The following is a 13,664-nucleotide window of genomic DNA, read 5'->3' on the forward strand; positions in this document are numbered from 1 at the left end:
TGTTGATTGGAATGCGAACTGTGCGAGACGTCCCTTCTTTCTGAGTAGTAGGGATAAATCCTTCTTGAGAGGCCTCCCCCTCTTCATGAGTTGTAATAACCCTTTTTGAGGAGTGAGCTTTTGCCTTGTGAGGGTCATGACCCTTAACATATCCTAACATTGGGTTGCCATCCTTAGGTATCTCTTCATACTGATCATGAACTTCCTTAGCTTTGTCTTGCTTATCTTTGAGGTCTTTCATGAAGCTCAGCACTTGGGCCATTCCTCCCTGGAGGTCTTCAACAGTACCCTTTAGTTGGGTCATTTCCTCACGAAGGGCGGCCTGATTCTGTTCCAACTGATCCATTGATTTCTTCTGCTGAAATCGTGTTTGATAGTATGGTCGGGATGTTAGGTTATCCTTCCCAATGGTCCCTTGCTCTGGAGATAGAAGAGGAATCTTCTCTTAATGTCATGAAAATGATGTGTATGCCATGCATGATATGTATGATATCCTTTTTTCTTTCTTTTTTTTTTTGAATAAAATATGATGCAAGAATGCCCCTGATGTATGATGAATGGAAAAAGAAATAATAAATAAAAAAAAAATGATCAACACATATATATACATATAGCACATAATCACATAAGTTCATAGGTTCGACGTAGCGGCTCTTGGGAGCCAACCTTTTTATAGGGGGGTTCTAGAAGGTCTCATGGGGTCGTTCGTAACCTCCGAGACTTTTTGTCTCTTTGGATTTTGGAACAACTCATTGGTCCATGAGGTTCGAATTTTAGGGGTTGGTTCCCAGAGAGATCAGCTAAATACCCAGTCCAGCCCTCAACAAGGTCGAGCCTCGTATCAGACCTTTCCGGATATTCAACCCACTCTGAGTGGAATTATAATAAGACTCGTAGGCGATGTAATTCCCCTCTGGTCATTATTATAATTCCCACGCTTAGGCATAACAGCAATTTATATACAACCCAAAAATGCAATAAAAATAACAAATAATCAAATATTTAATTAAAATTGCTATAAACAATTTAAATTGTAAATAAATAAATAAAATTAAACAATTTAAATATTTATATAAAAACTATGAACCATGGAAATTGCAAATAAATATCTAAATAAAAATTTAAATATTAAATATAAAAGGAAAGAAATAAAACCTAAACCCTAATTTTGGCAAATTTGCCAAACCTTAAAAAAGTTCGCCAAAAACCTAAAAAAGTTTGCCAAAAACCTAAACCCTGCCAAAACCTAGGAGCATAATAATTCACCTATAGTGTTTTCCCCAGCAGAGTCGCCAGCTGTAGCAACCTGCCCTAAAAATAAAGGTTTTAGAGTCGCCACCTATTCTGAAGGGCGAATAGGAAACCCTACGCAGATACGAGATTCGGGGTAAGTTATTATAATCAGGTTGAGGGAAGGTGTTAGGCACCCTCAACCCTTTCCTATTGGCTTTGAATCTAAGGTAACAGTTTAATGGCTAAAATGTTCAGGTTTAATGGCTAAAGAAATGAATAGGGGAAAATTGAGATTTTAGGGAGGGGGACTCGCCTTGGTTATCCAAGTGCCTACGTATCTCCTTAGGGAGAATCAGAGTCAACGTAGTTCGGGAACAAGGTTGTACGCCTTTGAATTTGATATGAATGTGTTGTCGGTATTTTGAATTAACGTTTCGCAGTTTTTTGAACAGATGAAAATCTGTGGTTTGTGGTTTGATGTGTTTTATGTTTGTTTGGGCGTACAACCCTGATTTGATATGGCACCGTTAGATGCGATGACCAATAGATTTGGTCAGTATAGCTAACGGATTAAGGGGCATTGCTGGTTACTCAGATCGATGGATTGATCGTCGCGGGCAGCAAATTAAATGTGTTTTGAATTTTATGTATTTTTTATCTCTCGTCTAAAGCGACTAATAGATTTAGTCGGGTCGAGGAGAGAATTAAACTTGAATCGATTATATTGTTAATAAATAAATTAGAATCGATTATATTATTAATAAGTAAATTAAAATCAATTATATTATGAATAAATTAAATGATCAAAAATTATTTCTCGTCTACTGCGACTAATGGATTTAGTCGGTTTGAGGAGAAAATTGGATTTAATCATCAAGGGAGAACAAACAATTAAATAATTAAAATTTCAAAAATTAATTAATTAAATGTTATTATTATTATTATTTTTTTAATTTGTAAAAGGGGTGTGTTCTACGTTTGGTGAGTGTTTTGGGGGGGTGTTAATATCAAAGGGCTAAGTCCATTAGGATTTGGGTCTGCTGGAATCAGGTACGGTGAGGGTGTATGGATCATTGTGTACGAGCAAAATCAGGGCTGTCTGATCTATATCCTACGGCCTGCATGCATTGGAGTTTGAGGGTGCGTGATAAAGCGCTTGCACAGAATCACGTTCTGATGCAGCAGCCAAGTGGCTATAGTCTTGCCACGAGGCATTCATCCGACGGTGGGGGGAGAGCTAACCCACAAAAACTCCAAACATCCCATTCACTTCTTCACCATTTCTCTCTCAATCTCTCTCCGTTCTCTCGTCCCACAGCCCAGAAACCCAATAACGCCGCCGTCGGCCACCCCTTAGCCACCCCATAAATCCAGTTTCCGATGAAGATTCTGATGAATCTTCATCGTCTCCGTCACCTATGTTCTTAGACTCACCCAGGTCTCAACAATTTCAACCCTAAACCTTAAAATCCTAACCTAAAATCTCCAGAAAAACGATAATTGGTGGGACACGCATGCATACGCAACACAATTTTAAGCCATGGGTTCTTAGATCTTACCTCTTCAGAAATTCTCCGTTGGTTTACGTTTACTCTTCGATTTTGATCTAATCCCCTTCTCTCTCATTTCAGGTACGATGTAATGTCCAGGAATTTGAAGGCTTCACGCTTCAACCTAATCCTCTCGTCTTGCAAGTATGAAGGCGATTAGTGCTTTGAGTATTGAGTTCAAGTCTGCGCCTCCACCTCCTTTCCTGAAAAATCCCCCCTTCATCTGATTTTTTCTTTTCAACTTATAGCATTAGGGTTAGTTTTCAATTAGGAAATTATTGATTTAAGTTATTTCATTCAATGTAATTGATCCCCGATTCTCTTTGTAATTGATTCAGATTCAAATGAACAATTATATTTGATTTGTTAAGTTTTGATTCAGATTTGATTAAGATTTGATTGTATTATTTGAGTGATTCATTCCATGGGCCTGGGTGAGAAATTGGGAATTAGGGTTTGTTGTTTGGAGGAGGCGGCCGCGAGGAAGGAAGGTTAGGGTTTGGCTGCGCAGTGAATTGCTGGAGAAGGAGGTGAACAGGATCCGGGTCGGTTCTGACCCGGTCCATTGCCTGATCCATTTGACCCAATACCCAAAATTCGTGGCCCAACTGACTGATTCATTTTGGCCCTAATTAGTTAGATTATTAATATAATTAACCAACCTAATTAATATTCTAACTAATCACCTAGTAACTAATAATAGACATAATTGATAGTTAGCCATGATTCAATAATAATCCTAATAATTAATGATACTAGTATACTAACCATAATATATCACATATATATACAACAACAAAAAATGGTTAGATCATAAGTTTGTTTTGCAAATAATATAAAAGGATAACAAAAATGGTAACGTGATGAGAAACAAATGGGCTTATTGGGCCTTAAATCTTCTATTCCTAAAACACACCCCTCTACCTTCTTTTCTAATAGGCCAAAAAGAGCGGGCCAAGTATCAATTGGATTTTATATTCACCTCTATTTGTTTTAATCAATTTATACGGGAATCTTATAGGAGAGCGAGTTCAATAATAGATATATTAAACCCTATGGCTCCTAATTTTTGACACTCTTAATAAATTGACAGATGCAATTTGAATCGGGTAAATTTTGGGGTATGACACTCAGAAGAGGTTCAGCTGCAAGTTTGCGAAGAGGATTGATGTAGTAATGTTCCAGAAATTGCGCTTCGGCGATGAGAAGTGTTGCTCAAGTTATAATAATGTTTGGAAGTAAAGAGATATGATAAGGGGCTGTTTGGAATGTGATAGAGTTGAAGAGAATGAGTTTTGGAGAGAGATTTTCGTAAGCAAAACGCAGGAAAATTGCTGAATAGCTGCGGAACTTCGAAAATTCATAACTGGAGTTCTGGACATCCGAATTGAGTTCCGTTTGAAGCGTCGGAAAGCTAACAAGATGAACCTTGTTATAAAAACGGTTGCAGCAGCTGTAACATAATTAATTGTGACAGGATGACGTTGGAAGGAGGCGAAGTTACGGTTACTCTTGTTCTTATAACTAGACTTGTTTATTGGTACTGCACGGGATGTCAGTGTCAGTGTTGAATGGATCGAAGGAATACTTGGAAGGTTTTTTGAGAAGTAATTTTAAGAATTGAATTTACCAATTGAGGAGTTTTGGATATATCGTATAGAGTGTCGCTGCATGATGTCAGTGTTGCATTTTCGGGCAATGATTGGAAAATTCATATCTTGGGTTCCGAGTGTCGGATTAATGTGCCGTTTGAACCTATGAGGAGAGATTATGAAGTCGGTTATGGAAGCGTGAAACTTGTTGAATAAGAATGCCTACTACCGCGATTGTTTGAAACGACGTGGAGTAGAACATGTTGTTGATGAATAAGTCGATGAGATGTTCGGTCACAAAGATGATTTGAATACCGATGGATTTTAGTGAATGAGTAAATTAGTAGTAAAGATGGGACGAACTTTAGAACCCTTGGAATCGTATTTGTGATGGCAAGGTAACGATAAGTATAAAAGAAGAATTGTAGGGAATTTCTAACATTTGTTGACGTGAGGAAGACTTTGTTGAGATTCCGAGTGGGATGATAATTGGACGTGAAGGATGTAATAGAATTTGGACTAAAACCACGAGTTATAAATGTTGTGCTATTGTGTTGCGTAGGAAGTCTTTAAATATGTCGGTGCTAAGGATGAATGAGTTGGATTTAATTGGACAATTTAGAGACTTGAGTTGGTATGTGAAGGTGATCCTAATAGTGTTAGATTGAGTATGCTAGAAGATGACTAGTGGTATTCTTAACGAGATTAGAGAAGGTCAGAAAGATGATGTTGAGTTGATCGATAGGTTGACTTTGAATTACCAAGGTAAAGGCGGTGAATTCAGAATCGACGGGAATAATATAATGAGGTTGAGTGATTGGATTTGTGTCCCTGATGTTTTGAGCTTCAGAAGAATATTCTAGAAGAAGGACACCATAGTGAATTATTGAACTATGACGATGCTAATAAGTTTGGGTGCAAACTCGGAAATGGACACTATTATGTAGTAACGACGGTTTATGCTTAAATATGATTTTCAACTAATATTGACAAATTTAGGACTTGATCACCCTAAATCTCTTGTTGGTAGTAGATGGAATCATATAGAAGAGATAAGCTTGTTTTGTTACCTTAATGGTTTAAGATGTGATGAATACTAAGCCGTGAGAATAATCACTCACTATGTTGTGTGAACTTATGAAGAAGTGAATATGAAAGAGTGCAACATGGTGGATGATGACTTAAGACGGGTAATCAGAGTCGCGCAGCGAAAGTGTGATGTGGAGTAGTGTTATGAGTACTACTCGCAGGAAGTAAGGAATTAATATGTCGGAAGCTTACATAGAGAATATGTATTGATCTATATGTTGGATTTAGAATCTAGTGGATGTAAGGATGTCGTGTCGAAGAATTATAACTCTTTTGAATAATTACCGAGATGATGAATATGTTATTACGGTTGTACGTAGTTAACGAGTATGTATTCGGTGAAATTAAAACGAAGAGTTGATGCTATATGACGTTGTAATAGTTTTGTGTTGTTGTTAAGGGGTTATTGTAGATTCTAGATATTATGAGGAATTATACTCTATGAAGGGAGGAATTGATTTAATTCTTAGAAAAGAGCGAAACTCAATTTGAGTTGTTTGTAAGAAATGGCGCATTGAGGCTGATGAGCGTGATTTTAATTACTTGTGTGCACTCGTTCCGATGGCCAGAATGTTTAATAGATGTAGTAACTCAGGAATTTGTTTTTGAGTGCGAGTAAGTATTACTGAGTGGTAAATTGGTACCATGAATGATGAAGGATGATTCTTGAAACGAATGAGTAAAGAGAGTCGGAATCGGGTAAAACTCAGAAATCTATTTGGTATAGATGATTGTGATGAGTAGTCAGAGTAGTGCGGAAAAAGCGGAATGTAACGTGTTGGATAATTACTGGCGTGATTTAAGAGGAGTCAGATAATTGGAATTCAATGGTATAGAAATATGAGTATTGAGTTTCTTGAAGGAAGCGGTTGGTGAAAAGAGTAAGTATTACATTATCACTCAGATGGAAAAGTGTGTCTAAGGTTGGTATGTTTGGTAGGTGGAATGCATTACTGTATTGTTGATCAAGTGCGATCATACTATAAATTGTGTAATTGTATTACTCGTTTGTTGAGCGTATTGTATAGGTTGTACCTCAATGTTCTGTTGTTGTTAACCTTTTGGAGATAAAGCGAGTGGTATACTTTTGGATAGTCAAATGCGACGCAAGAACTGAGATTTGAATGTATGAAACATGTTTCCTGTTGGTTATGTCAGATGGATTTTTAGGGATTGACTGATGGTAATGTTAATTGAGAGCTGGAGACTCAGGTTAAGGACTCTTATACGAGCTGGTTACTTGAGGTATGTTTTCGAGGACGAAAACTCTTTTAGTGGGGGAGAGTTGTAACACCCCATATTTTCTAATTTTAATTTAATCGGAAATTAAATTATTATTTAGAATTATTTGGTATTTTGTTGAATTATTGGAAAATTGTGGATTAAGGGCCATTGGGCTAGAATGGTGAGATTAGTAGTATGGGGGTGCTAAGGGAGTAAGCCCATTACTAATTATTTTATGTTTTCATAAAATAAAGGAAATAAGGAAAATTGGGAAAAAGGAAAAAGGAACGTGAAAAGCAGAGCAAAGGAGATGAGAGATTGGAAAGCTGATACGTGAAAGAGGAATAGAAGAGGAAGAGGGCTAATCAAGATCTTTGGCTAAGGTAAGGGGGGACTCTTCCGGTTAATATCTTTTATCGTATTATAGATAATAGGACTGATTTAGATGCATTGTTTGTGTCAATTGGTTGTATGATGGATTGGGGTTTTGGGATGATTTTGAGGAGAATTATATGATTTGATGAATTGTATGATTATAGGATTGTTATGATTAAATGATCCTCTTTAGGTGTTATATTTGTGTTTTAACATGTATGTGGCTGATATGGTGGTATTTGAGGTTCATAACATAACTTGGTTTGGTTTTGGGGATTTTGGGGTAAATCCCGTAATGCTGTCAAATGCGATGAAAGCCCTGACTTTTGCCAGTTCGCGCCGCGAAGGTAGGTGCGCACCGCGAAGGCATACTTGTTTTCTCGCATCGCGCCGCGTGCATAGGTTGGTGCCGCGAACGTGTTTGTATGCTTCAGGTCGCACCGCGAACTTTGGTTGCGCCGCGTGCTGTAGCGATAACTGTTTTCTTGTAAAAAGTTAAAGATGTGTAACTTTCAAACCGTAAGTCCGTTTTAGACGCCGTTTTGGACGTTGTTCCTTAAATTGAATGTTCTACCATATGAAACGAATAAAACAATAACAACTTGATTTTATTTTAAAAAGTATCATTTTCTTCAAATGTGGTTTATTCTGGTTTTGCATAGCTGATGAGGTGCAATGGTTGTTGTGTGCATAATTGAATATGTGCAATGATGTATGTTGTGATAATGTGGTTGCTTCTGTTAATTGTGCAAATGGGTGTTGTTCATGGTAAATATGGTTATCATGTGTTTTAAGGAATGATGAGGTAAATACTCTGTCGTTGATGAGTTGCTTTGTTGTACTTGGTACATGATTGTGAGGGGTGTTATCGTTGTTGCACTGTATAATGAATGATTTACCTGTTATGATGTTGTGGTTGTAATTGGTGTTTGTTATACATATATTGTTGATGTAAAATATGTATTTTATTGTGGTTGAGAAATAGCATAACTGTGTATGGCTATTGATTATTGTGGTGGTTGATGATTATGACATCTGGTTGATTTATGTGGGTGATAAGCATGTTATGGTTGATACATGCATTCATAATCATTATGTGGCTGATCCTTGACGATGGTGGATCAGTGGTAGCTAATTCCCATTGTGTGGAATTAGTGAGTGGGTGTTGCCGTATCCTTGACGATGGTGGATCGGTGAGTTGGGTTATCCCAGATTTTGGTACCACATGCATATAGTTGCATTTGCATTAGGTTACTTGTGTTATTATAACATGAGTGGAAGATTGTCCAATGTTATAATATGTGATGATTGTGTAATGGTTATGATTTGTTTGGATGAATTATGGTGTTGCCTCTTGGTAATGTATTCTATTTGTTGTTGTGTGTTGATGAGTACTTCCTGACAATCTGAATATAATGAAATTGGATGAATAATGTGACTATGATGTGTTATTGTTTATGATTCGATAACATTTGTTAATTGTGAATGATACTCACCCTTACTTTGATGATTTCAGATTGGCGAGTAGCGGCTTTTGGCTCGGTGAGGATTAGCTCATGAGTCAGTTTGTTTAGTATAGCGTTCGGTGTCATGCTCTGATATTGTAACACTGGGGGAACGATAGCTTAGAGTTTATGATGATACTCTATTGTGTTGTTACTGTATTAATTCTGTGGGATATTGCATAGATGATTTTATGCTTATCCGTATGGTGAATTTCCGCTGTGTTAACATGGGATGTTTATGTATTATGATGAATTGTTCCTTAGTGAAAGCATGACAATTGATTTATGATAATTTGTTTTAATTGGAATTGTGGCACCCTTGTTTTCATGATTTACTCTGAATTATTTTATAAATTTCCGCGGGGTTTAGAAGGGTGTTACAAAGCACACTGGTCTATATAGATTCAGATGTTTTAACATAAGGGAGAAGTTTCATGGGGCATGGCTAATGGCTAAAAATCCTACCGACATGCGAAATAGCTTTAAAAGCATATCAAAGAAGAAATATCTCTTACGTCTGACTCGGGTGGCTAGTGTACACACAAGGCATAACCCGTTGTCATCCTATTTATCTAGGGCAATCTAATCAAGATCCATGGAGTCTCTCAAGGACTCTGAATAGCCCATGGGGCAAGTCCATTACCTGGGGGCACGTTGCAAAGGTCACTTCATATAAGATGGTGTTAATACTATTCTCACATACTTTCTAGGAACCTTTTTAGGTAATTTTCTCGAAAACGTCTCTTAATCCTTTCAGACAATCTTCTTTAAGACATGCTCAAATATCTATTATCCTTTCCAGGAGCCCTTTTCAAATAGTCTTCTTTAAGACACATCCTCTCGTTCTTTCTACAAACCTTTCCAGGTGTCTCTCGTCATCTTCAGAAATCTTTTCAGATGGCCTTCTCTAAGACACACTCCTTCCTAAGAATCTTTTCTAGATGGTCTTCTGTAAGACATCTCTTAACTTTTTCATGTAGTCTTCTTTAAGACATCCCTTACCCTTTTCAGGTAATATTCTCTAAAAATATCCTTCATCCTTTCCAGGAACCTTTCTAGGTAATCTTCTTTAAGACACCCGTCAATCTTTTCAGATAGTTTTTCTTAAGACATGTCCATGATTTCTCTTATACCTCCAAGAACCTTGTCAAACTTTGTTTAAAGTACAATCTTCTTTGGGACGGTCTCCTATCCTTTCTAGGGTAATCTTCTTCAAAATGTCTTTCCTCAAGTTTTGTCTGAAACACTACATTCCTTAAAATAATCCCCTATGGGAACCTTTTGACCTTCTTTGCAAACGTGCCTCTCCGAGCCTTGTTTAAAGCACAGTCTTGTTCAAGACGATCTCATATCCTTTCCAGGAACCTCTTCAGGTAATCTCCTAGAAGACATCATCTCATTCTGAGTATTCAGCGAGTTTCTGTCCATCGGACACGACCAAGACTCATGACTAATTCTGAAAAGCATCTGCTTCACATTCGAATCAATACTTAGCATCAGGGATATTGGGTTAATCAAAGGCAATCATTGCTAATAAAGATCCCTGAACTGGGGGAACCACATCTAGGGGGTTCTCCTAAACAGGGGCAAAATTTCGAGGATTACAGGGGCATACAATCAATGATCCTATTGACTGGGGCATATCTTTCAAGAATTCAAATACTGGGGAAGTGCATGTCAGGTTCGTGGCATGACATGGTAATATTCGAGTTCCCTCTAAGGATATTTCCTTCAGGATAAATGTTGCGTCTCTCAAAATTTCTGATATTGGGGAAATCACGCTAGTATCACACAAGGAGCATTGCTGCGTAATTGGTCTTCCTACGCCTGTATTATTTACGACCTACAATGTGGGATCGTCGTACATACATAATTCTCATTTATTTTGAGAATCTCATTACATGACACATGCATCATGACATTGCATAAAGCTAACGTTGCCTTTTCAGGTCACTCCAGAGACAAAAGGATATTATCATCCAAATACGGTGCAAATACGATCGTTTCAACGATTTAATCTTAACAATTTCGATGCTTCATTCCGAGCCTTTCTTCAACGGCAATTCAGAAACAATCAAAGAATTTCTTACCTTTCAAGGTAGTCTTCTCCAAGATGCTTATCAACCTTTCTAGGTAATCTTCGCTAAGACCTTTCTTAACCTCTCTAGGTTAGTCTTGTTTAAGACATGTCATCTCCCGTCTAAGATCCTTTCCAGGTCAGTCTTGTTTGAGACGTATCTAGGTTAACCTCGTAGTCTTGCTCAAGGCGTATCGTATCTTTTCTAAGAATCTTTTTAGGCCAATCTTGTTTAAGACGTTTCATATCTTTTTTAGGAACCTTTCTAGGTAATCTTGTTTAAGACGTTTCATATCTTTTTTAGGAGCCTCTCTAGGTAATCTTGTTTAATACGTTTCATATCTTTTTAGAAGCCTCTCTAGGTAATCTTTTTAAGACATTTCATATCTTTTTTAGGAGCCTCTCTAGGTAATCTTGTTTAAGACGTTTCATATCCTTTTTAGGAGCCTCTCTAGTTTAGTCTTGTTTAAGACATATCTCAACTTCTTTAGGTAATATTCTTCAAAAATTTATCCAATCTTTTTTAAGACATACTTTGTTCTTTCAAATAACTCTTAGTCAGTTTTCTCTAAGACAATTCTTCCCGAGCTTTGTTTGAAGCCTAATCTTCGTCACATCTGTCAATGATCTACCCTGTTCAGGAACCTCTTCAGGTAGTCTTATGTAAGACATTACTCCATCTCTCCGCAAAGTGCAATCCGAACTAGGATTCGTAAACATCTCAAAAGGTTAAACAAATTCAATGGGTGATAAGGAGACAAGACATTGGAGTTATCATACATACATACTCATGTGCATACACGCAACATTTACATGCGTAAACATTCATACATCTACATTATACAAACAACGAGGTCACATACATACGCATTTAGAAAATAATATTCTATACAGGTAAACTTGTCCGAACCAGGGCAAATGACTCCTATTGATGCAGGCGAACTTGCTAGAACTATAGCAAGTAATCCTTCTGGGTCGCGCAAAGTACGAGAACTTACTAAAACTATAGTAAGTGGGGTTCATAAAATGCGAAAGCTTGCTAGCACTATAGCAAGCTGATCACACAACTAACTGCAGGTCCGCGCTATGTAAGACTCAGGCTTTAGCAGGACATTTCTTTTCTCTCACACTCGGGCACAAGGTAAATTTAGGGGTCTTCCATTATTTAATAACTCTTCGATCCGAAAAGCGTGAGACCTGCACATTCTCACGCCGTTCGATTCAAGATAATTAAATAGGGGCAGCTGTCATACCCCAAAATTTACCCGATACAATTTACATCTGTCAATTTATTAAGGGTGTTAAAAATTAGGAGCCATAAGGTTTAGTATATCTATTATTAAAACTCGATCTCTTATAAAATTCCCTAATAAATTGGTCAAATTGAAATAAGGGTGTAAATAGCAAATCCTTTTAAATAACACTAGGCCCATTCACATTCTTTAAAGCCTTTTATAAGTATTATTTTTTCTAAAAAAAAAGGGAGAAGAGTTAAGTTAATATTTATTAAGATGTTAGCATTATTGTTAACCATTTATAAGGTTGTCATATTGATTTTAATATTTGATTATTATTAATCCCACTGTTATGATTTATTAGTGTTTTGTTATTAACCCTTATAATTAATATCAATTAAATATTACTACTAATTAGGATTGTAATATTACGGTTAATTATTATGATTATTCAAAGTATTATTTTCAATGATTATTCAGAAGGTGTTAATATATTTTGTGATTAACTTTTTTTAATATTTATTAATCGGGTTAATTAGCTGATGGGTTAATTAATATTAAGTGAAGTTAATGGTAATGAAATGGGCCAAATTTGATATTTCTTTGGGGCTAAGGTGGCGTACTAGGCCTAACCGGGTCAGGGTTGGACCGGGTCAGAACCGACCCGGGTCCTGTTCATCGTCCCCTCCTCTCCACGCAAACCCTAGCGCCCTCCAACTCAATCCTCAGTGCCGCCCCCTCACCAACTAACCCTAATCTTCAATCTTCAATCCAAGCCCAAATCTGTGAATCCAGAGCAAATCCCAACAAAATGCAAATCGAATAACAAACACAAGCAATTCAGAACAAACATCAAATGCAAATCAAATCTAAACTTAACAAAATCGAAATCTGATTTTTATTAAAGATTCAAATCATTTACAAGATACAAAGGATAATCGAATCAAAATATAAATGAAATAACCTAATCTAATCTTTCTAAACTAAGATCTAAACCTAACTATAAATCAAAAAGAAGAAATCAGATGAAAGGAATTTTCTGGGGGGGGGGATTTTTTGCTGGGCGCCGTGACGAACACCGAAGCCCTTGGAGATTCAAAGACCTGGGTTTCATCCTTAGAACCCTAATCTCTTGAGTCGAACCACCCACCTAGCTACCTGCGCAGAAAGAGGAAAAGAGATTAGGGAGGAGAGCAAAGATACTAGAAGAGAATCAAAACGTCAAAAGGTACAAATCGATCTACGAAGCTTATTATCTTTTATCTACATGTTTGGATTTGAGGTTTATTAGGTGAATCTGAGTTTCGATTGAGGATTAGGGTTCGGCTTTAAGTTTCTGGGTTTGGTTTGCATGAGGGTTTGAATTTTCCGGTTGAATATCAACCGGAAAACTGGGCATGCACGGTGGTTTGTGGTGGGAGTCGCGGTGGTTTGTGGTGTTTTCTGGGTTGTTGTTTGAATGAGGGGAGGACGAGAGAGAATAGAGAGAGTGAAGGAAGGAAAGAACGAGAAGAATGAGGGGAAGTGGGATCTAGGAAGTGAGCCTTTTTTGTTCCTTTTTTCTTTTTGTCATTTTTTTCCTTCTAGCCGTTGGATCGGAGCCAAGTGGCTTCACGATAGCCACTTGGCAGGCATACTGAACATGATTCAGTGCCTCCTCCATTCCATACGCCTTCCCTCAAGAACACATGCAGGCCCTTTGATCTGCTTAGATCAAGATCCAACGCTCCAAAACCTGAGCGCACACCATAGTGCCATGAACACGCCCCCACCCAAACACATGG

General features: G+C 37.4%; 1 long non-coding RNA gene across 1 annotated transcript; it reads right to left on the reverse strand.

The window, feature by feature from the left end:
- Positions 1-12,750: 12,750 nt before the first annotated feature.
- On the reverse strand, positions 12,751-13,399 carry LOC131598784 (uncharacterized). Its single transcript, XR_009282389.1, has 2 exons — positions 13,148-13,399; positions 12,751-13,038 (listed from the first exon to the last, which is right to left on the reverse strand). It is a non-coding gene; the product is annotated as an uncharacterized LOC131598784 (long non-coding RNA).
- Between the last annotated feature and the right edge of the window lie 265 nt (positions 13,400-13,664).

The sequence above is a fragment of the Vicia villosa genome, linkage group LG4 (genome assembly GCF_029867415.1).
Source record: "Vicia villosa cultivar HV-30 ecotype Madison, WI linkage group LG4, Vvil1.0, whole genome shotgun sequence".
Taxonomy (NCBI): domain Eukaryota; kingdom Viridiplantae; phylum Streptophyta; class Magnoliopsida; order Fabales; family Fabaceae; genus Vicia; species Vicia villosa.